General features: G+C 47.9%; 1 protein-coding gene and 1 non-coding gene across 2 annotated transcripts in view; both read right to left on the bottom strand.

The window, feature by feature from the left end:
* The window catches only part of SPO11 (SPO11 initiator of meiotic double stranded breaks), a 48,522-nt gene extending 47,687 nt beyond the window's left edge, over nucleotides 1-835 (bottom strand). The window contains exon 1 of the mRNA XM_040331218.1: nucleotides 719-835. The gene's annotated coding sequence lies outside the window, so the exon portion shown is untranslated. The remainder of the gene's footprint in view (nucleotides 1-718) is intronic.
* A 6,077-nt stretch (nucleotides 836-6,912) lies between these two features.
* On the bottom strand, nucleotides 6,913-7,071 carry LOC120919647. The gene has a single exon (XR_005744609.1). It is a non-coding gene; the product is annotated as a U1 spliceosomal RNA (small nuclear RNA).
* Nucleotides 7,072-8,120: the final 1,049 nt, after the last annotated feature.

Genomic DNA, 8,120 nt, shown 5'->3' on the forward strand with positions numbered 1-8,120 from the left:
GTAATGGGATATGAGGTGACATGTTCTGAGAAGATAGGATATGAGGTGACATGTTCTGAGGTGATGGGATATGAGGTGACATGTTCTGAGGAGATAGGATATGAGGTGACATGTTCTGAGGAGATGGGATATGAGATGACATGTTCTGAGGAGATGGGTTATGGGGTGACATGTTCTGAGGAGATAGGATATGAGGTGACATGTTCTGAGGAGATGGGTTATGGGGTGACATGTTCTGAGGAGATAGGATATGAGGTGACATGTTCTGAGGTAATGGGATATTAGGTGACATGTTCTGAGGAGATAGGATATGAGGTGACATGTTCTGAGGTAATGGGATATGAGGTGACATGTTCTGAGGAGATAGGATATGAGGTGACATGTTCTGAGGTAATGGGATATGAGGTGACATGTTCTGAGGAGATAGGATATGAGGTGACATGTTCTGAGAAGATGGGATATGAGGTGACATGTTCTGAGGTAATGGGATATGAGGTGACATGTTCTGAGGAGATAGGATATGAGGTGACATGTTCTGAGGAGATAGGATATGAGGTGACATGTTCTGAGGAGATAGGATATGAGATGACATGTACTTTCTAATAAAAAGCACAATATTCAATTTAATTTCTCTGCTCACAACCCACTAACAAGCAATGTACACCTCTGTACACCCTCCTCTATCCATTGGCAGCCATATTGCCTGGCTCACCCTCACCTCAAACTCTCTTCCAGAAGCAGCCTTTCCTCCTAATGACATCATCAACCAGAGACGTCTTGGACTGGCCTCCGCCCACCTGGAGCACTGGAGGGGGCGGGGCTTGCCGTGTTCCTCTATGGCACTGAAGCCGGGTGTACAGGGTGTCCTCTCCTGTGTGCCCGGGTATCATGGCTTCCTGCTTGCCTTGTGTGAGTTGGGTTTATTTCCAGTCAGTCTGTTTTCCTGGCACTTATTCTGGGTTGAATGTTTCTAAATAACAGCAAATGATTTGACCTGAGTTGTGGCCCTCAGCCAATAAGAGAATATTCTTCCTTCTGCCATATTTACAGCAGCCTGGAAGGGTGTGTGTGAGGTGTGTTAGGATGTGTACCCCTGTATTACCTCATATTTATTCCAGGTACCACCTTATATTTATACCAGGTACCCCCTCATATTCATACCAGGTACCCCCTCATATTCATACCAGGTACCCCCTCACATTTATACCAGGTACCCCCTCATATTCATACCAGGTACCACCTCATATTTATACCAGGTACCACCTCATTTTTTTACCAGGTACCCCCTCACATTTATACCAGGTACCCCCTCATATTTATACCAGGTACCCCCTCACATTCATACCAGGTACCACCTCATATTCATACCAGGTACCACCTCACATTTATACCAGGTACCACCTCACATTTATACCAGGTACCCCCTCACATTTATACCAGGTACCCCCTCACATTCATACCAGGTACCCCCTCATATTTATACCAGGTACCACCTCATATTCATACCAGGTACCCCCTCATATTTATACCAGGTACCACCTCATATTTATACCAGGTACCCCCTCATATTTATACCAGGTACCACCTCATATTTATACCAGGTACCCCCTCACATTTATACCAGGTACCACGTCATATTTATACCAGGTACCACCTCACATTCATACCAGGTACCACCTCATATTCATACCAGGTACCACCTCACATTTATACCAGGTACCCCCTCACATTTATACCAGGTACCCCCTCACATTCATACCAGGTACCCCCTCACATTCATACCAGGTACCACCTCATATTCATACCAGGTACCCCCTCACATTTATACCAGGTACCCCCTCACATTTATACCAGGTACCCCCTCACATTCATACCAGGTACCCCCTCACATTCATACCAGGTACCACCTCATATTCATACCAGGTACCCCCTCACATTCATACCAGGTACCCCCTCACATTTATACCAGGTACCACCTCATATTCATACCAGGTACCCCCTCACATTCATACCAGGTACCCCCTCACATTCATACCAGGTACCCCCTCACATTTATACCAGGTACCACCTCATATTCATACCAGGTACCACCTCATATTTATACCAGATACCCCCTCATATTTATACCAGGTACCACCTCATATTTATACCAGGTACCCCCTCACATTCATACCAGGTACCACCTCATATTCATACCAGGTACCCCCTCACATTTATACCAGGTACCCCCTCACATTTATACCAGGTACCCCCTCATATTTATACCAGGTACCCCCTCATATTTATACCAGGTACCCCCTCATATTTATACCAGGTACCCCCTCACATTTATACCAGGTACCACCTCATATTTATACCAGGTACCACCTCATATTTATACCAGGTACCACCTCATATTCATACCAGGTACCCCCTCACATTTATACCAGGTACCCCCTCACATTCATACCAGGTACCACCTCACATTCATACCAGGTACCACCTCACATTTATACCAGGTACCACCTCATATTCATACCAGGTACCACCTCACATTTATAACAGGTACCCCCTCACATTCATACCAGGTACCCCCTCATATTCATACCAGGTACCCCCTCATATTTATACCAGGTACTCCCTCATATTTATACCAGGTACCACCTCATATTTATACCAGGTACCCCCTCATATTTATACCAGGTACCACCTCATATTTATACCAGGTACCCCCTCACATTCATACCAGGTACCACCTCATATTTATACCAGGTACCCCCTCACATTTATACCAGGTACCACCTCATATTTATACCAGGTACCACCTCATATTTATACCAGGTACCCCCTCATATTTATACCAGGTACCACCTTATATTTATACCAGGTACCCCCTCATATTTATACCAGGTACCCCCTCATATTTATACCAGGTACCCGCTTAGTGTAAAGTACCCAAGAAGTGTATGCAGATTTACGCCATAAATATGATAATCCCCTATACCCCAAGAGATCTTCATTCATTGGCGCTCAGTTTTTGGTTTCATGTCCCTCATATTTATGGCCATTTCATCAAACTGACTCCATTTATTAGAAATCCTCCTGATGTGTGTTCATTTGTTGTCATTATCTGGGTTACACATAAAAAACATGGGGGGGGGGGATTTACTAAAACTGGAGCGCTCAGAATCTGGTGCTGCCGTGCATGGGAGCCAATCAGCTTCTAACTTCAGTTTGTTCAATGAAGCTTTGACAATAAAACCTGGAAGCCGATTGGTTATCATGCAGAGCTGCACCAGGTTTTGCACGCTCCAGTTTTAGTAAATCTCAACCCCCCCCCCCCCATAATTTTTGGCGTCTCAAAATAATTTTGGATTTATAATTTTAACATGTTTGCGTTGCTCAGGGGACCTGGTTGCCGCCGCGTTTCACCGATCATCATGGAAACAGATCCCAGGAATACAGTATGAAGAGACGAGGGGTCTGAGGTCCATCTGAAGACGACTTGACAGATCACCCGATTCCTCGTCCTGATAAAAGTTAGGAAAAAAATCGCAAGAATTCCTTGCCCCCCCCCAAAAATTGCAAGAATTCCTTGCCCCTCCCCAAAAAAATCGCAAGAATTCCTTGCCCCCCCCCCAAAAAAATTGCAAGAATTCCTTGCCCCTCCCCAAAACAATCACAAGAATTCCTTGCCCCTCCCCAAAAAAATTGCAAGAATTCCCTGCCCCTCCCAAAACAATCACAAGAATTCCTTCCACCCCCCCCCCCCCCAAAAAAAAAGTCACAAGAATTCCTTGCCTCCCCCCCAAAAAAAGTCGCAAGAATTCATTGCCCCCCCCCCCAAAAAAAAATCGCAAGAATTTCTTGCCCTCCCAAAGTTGTTATTCCTCTGTGATGTACGGGGGGGACACGAGTGTGAATGACGCTTTGTGGGACTCCTGGAATGTTGGCTCAGCGATATCAATCTGTGTCCTAATCTCTACAACTGGTTGCAAGCGCTTGACGTAACGCCGCACGTCAGCATCCCACAACGTCTACGCAGCGCACGCCGCGGGGACATGAGAAAATGCATCACAAATGTCAACAAGTTGGATGAATAGATGTTTATTTCCCCCCCCAACCGGCGCGTTTCACATAACTTAGGTTTTTAGTTGTCACACTGAATCTGTGTTAGAGAACATTCTAATCCTCCCAACACTAAACCTCTTGGCTGCTACCTTCCATAGTAAAGGAGTATCCACCCCCCCCCCCCCCCAAAAAAAAATGTATCTTTTAGTTTTGCCTGATTGCTGGAAGTTGAAGAAACGCTGCATCATACACCAGATTACCAAAAGTATTGGGACGCCTGCCTTTACACACACATGACCTTTAATAACATCCCAGTCTTAGTCTGTAGGGTTGAATATTGAGTTGGCCCCGCCCTTTGCAGCTATAACAGCTTCACCTCTTCTGGGAAGGCCGTCCACAAGGTTTAGGAGGGTGTCTATGGCAGGGCTCAAAATTTCAAGTCCTGAGCTACTAGCCAGGCCTCAAAGCATACTCGCCACCAGTTGCCCCGTCCAACCCCTACCATGTCCCGCCCCCAATCCCGCACCTAGACACGCCCTCATAAATCTCATGAAATGGCACTTAAATGTTTTATGCAGAAGTTATAAAAATAAATATTAACAACAACTTTATCCGTGCCCAAAAATGCAGCCTGCCCATGTCTACCAATGCAGCATGTGTCCCCAGTGCAGCAAAATGTCCCTATTTTGCAGCCAGGAGTTCCCTCCACAATAGCAGCCAGGAGTTCCCCCCACAATGCAGCCTACCTGTGCTGAGTAGGGTAGGGTAGGGTAGGGTAGGAGAGGAGCCGGAGCCGCCGCCGCCGCGTTGTTCAAACCGCGGGGAACATTACAGCTTTCAAATCAATAGCTGCCGCCGCCGTGAGCTTCATATACAACCCCTCCCCCTTGTCCGGGAATCTTTGATAGACAGATCACCCATCCAATCCTGGGATGGGTGATCTGTCTATGAAAAAAGTGCCCGGAAAAGGGGGAGGCGCTGTATATGACACGGGGAACACAGCTATTGAATTGAAAGCTGTAATGTTCCCCGCGCTATTAACAAACAGGCGGCGGCGACAGCAGCAGCTGCAGCAGCGACTCTCCTCTCCTTGCTCGCCCCCTCTGCTCCCAGGCAGCCCACACTCGCCAGCCCTCAAAATTTACTCGCAAAATGTGAGCAAGCGAGTGAAATTTTGAGGGCTGGTATGGGAATGTTTCACCATTCTTCCAGAAAAACATTTGTGAGGTCGGGCACTGATGTTGGATGAGAAGGCCTGGCTCAGAGTCTCCGCTGTAATTCGACCATGGCGAGGCCTGTTCTGAGTGGAACCTGTCCTTTTATACCGCTGTATGGTCATGGCCACCGTGCTGCAGCTCAGTTTTAGGGTCTTGGTCTTCTTATAGCCTAGGCGAGTGATGGCGAACCTCGGCACCCCAGATGTTTTGGAACTACATTTCCCATGATAAAATAGGATGAATGCGCTAAATCAACCCTTGCTATTGTACAGTACACATCAAGTGTATATATATATATATGTGTGTAAACACTCAGACGTTCAAATGAAACAAAATACAAAAACAAAAAAGTCCACAAACATATATTAAGTGCACTTGTGCTTCAGTGCAAACACTGTAAAGTGAAAAACACCAGGTAAAAGCAGCAAGAAACGAACCGTTCACAGTTCCAGCATGTAGACTGACTCAATGATTTTTTTTTTTTTTAAAAGCCTATGGCGTGTGAACACACCCAAAAAACTCCACCCGGTGCAGAAAAAATGTGCACACACATAAAGAGTGTTCACAAAAACGTGCAGACGGGTGCAACGTCAAGTGGTCCTCCTGTGAAGAGGGACCCAAACCCTGATCCCCCGGGGCGTTAGGCTCCAGACGGGGACTGAGGTACTGTGGTCCGAGCAACCGAAGCCGACACGGACCCAACTTCCTCGGAGGGACTGCCGAAACAGGACCCTCCCAGTACTAGGTGGGGCTCCCCCGAAGGGAGACCCCATGAGAGCAGGCGAACTAAGCCAGAAGGCCATGTCCACCCACTCCCAAGACGTTCAGGGCTGGCCCGAGGACCCGCACCCTACTAATCACACAGTGACAAAACGTGCACAACAAAAAAAAGACAAAAAAGTGACAAACATAGGCTTAAATAAAATAAAGTGGGGGAAGGGATAGTGGAGAGGAGAGTGAAAGAAGTGGCCATTGTGGTGAAACAATGACCAGGCCCTTCCGGCCAGGAATAAAAAATTCCTCCGGTCCTAGCCAAAAGGCCCGGCCCAGGAGGCAGGTGCTAAAAAAAGCGTGTATCTGGTGCAGTGACCGTGGTATCCTTCAATCAATGTGTCCCTCACACACAGTGATCTTCAGATACCCCTGGACTGCCACTCCAGGGGCACATGCACCATAGGCTTTTCGTTCCATATCCGACCCCCCGACCGGCCAGTGCAGCCCTCCACCCCTGTCAGCTAGAGAGCCCTTCAAGGTTTTCTTGGGGAGAACTGCCGCTCAGGTAACAGCCTCCACCAATACTAGCCCCTCCAGACCCTCCGTCAACCCAGCGGATTTGCATGGCTCTACCCCGTCATACCACAGGGCATTACCAGCTCCTCCTACCGGATCGCCGACAGAGATAGCACTTACACCAGCCAGCCAGAAGGCCAGACTAGAACTCGGCAAAAAGACCAAGACCAAGCGCAGTACCCATCCTCACCAGGAGCACCCTTCCAGATGGCTCAGACTCAACCATGGGCCGGCCCCCAGTATTCTGTCGGGCAGCACAGCGTAGTCCCTGCTGAAACCATCCTTCCAGGTGCAATGACGTCATTGGATTGCATCCACCCTCCCCATGTAGGAGGTGCTTCAGCGCTCCGCTGACAACTGATAAGGACAGATACCACACCCAGTCCCAGCCAAAAGGCCGAGAAGCGGCAGGGAAGACAACCACGATCAGCACGGCCTAGAGTGTGCAATAGCCGTGCCTCGCCCTGGGAGAACCGCCTTCATGATCATGGTGTCTCCCCTGCCAGGTAAGACTGACTCAATGATAGGGAGCACCTGCGATATGCTCAGCACTTCACCATACCTCCCATCCACAGTCCAATACTGCCACTTGCTGATTCAGAAAGCCAGCTCATAGAGAGGGGAGAGAAGAAAAAACAGGGGAATGCTCATAGTGTAGTATGGCCGAGAAAAAAACAGAGATTGTGGACTGATTAGAGAAACCACACTCACAAATCCTCTGCACATAGACAACCTGTAGATACAGCTCAGTGCGGCGATCTCTCGTGTGGATGTAGTTCCGTCGATCGCGTCACTTAAGCTTCTCCCCCTTTCCCATGATGCTTATGGAGGCTGCAGTGCAGTTGAGCATTGTGGGAAATATAGTTCCAAAACATCTGGTTGTGCCAAGGTTCGCCATCACTGGTCTAGGCCATCTTTATGTAGAGCAGTGGTTCTCGACCTGGGGGTCAGATGATGATTTGCCAGGGGTCACCGAATCGCTGCATCACGTATCAAGGCCGACCAAGGAAGCGGAGATCCAGGAAGGAACAGCGGGGAGGTGGTGAGCGATCAGTGGACACCTTGGGTCCACCGCGACCAATATACTCGGTTTTCGGTTCAACTCTGAACGAGTGTTTGCTGTGCAGTGTATTGCTTTTTTGAGATTCGTGTGAGTGCTATATTTGAAGATTTGAGTGTGTTATTAAACTGATTTTACGGTATCACGCTATTTTGAGCACTTCTTTTATTTACAGGCGGAGCTTCCTGGCAGTGAATTGGTTGGAACTGCGATTATCTGCTATTATACCTACCAGTGAGGTCTTTTTCTACACGTTTACATGCCGAACACGAGAGTGTAAGGCGAATTGAGTTGGTGAGTTTTGCATCTGACTGTAACGGGCTCTGGTGAACGGGAGGGAACCACAACTGCGGTTAGCAAAGATTTCAATGCGTGTACCTATGTTATGTGAGATTTCAGTACTAGGCCCCAGGCGTCACTCCAATCAGAACACAGGAGTTTGGGGGGGGGGGGGGTCACTACATCATCTCTCTCGCATATAAGGGAATGTATTGAGTTACTAA

This window comes from Rana temporaria, chromosome 12 (assembly GCF_905171775.1).
Source record: "Rana temporaria chromosome 12, aRanTem1.1, whole genome shotgun sequence".
In the NCBI taxonomy this organism is placed as follows: Eukaryota; Metazoa; Chordata; class Amphibia; order Anura; family Ranidae; genus Rana; species Rana temporaria.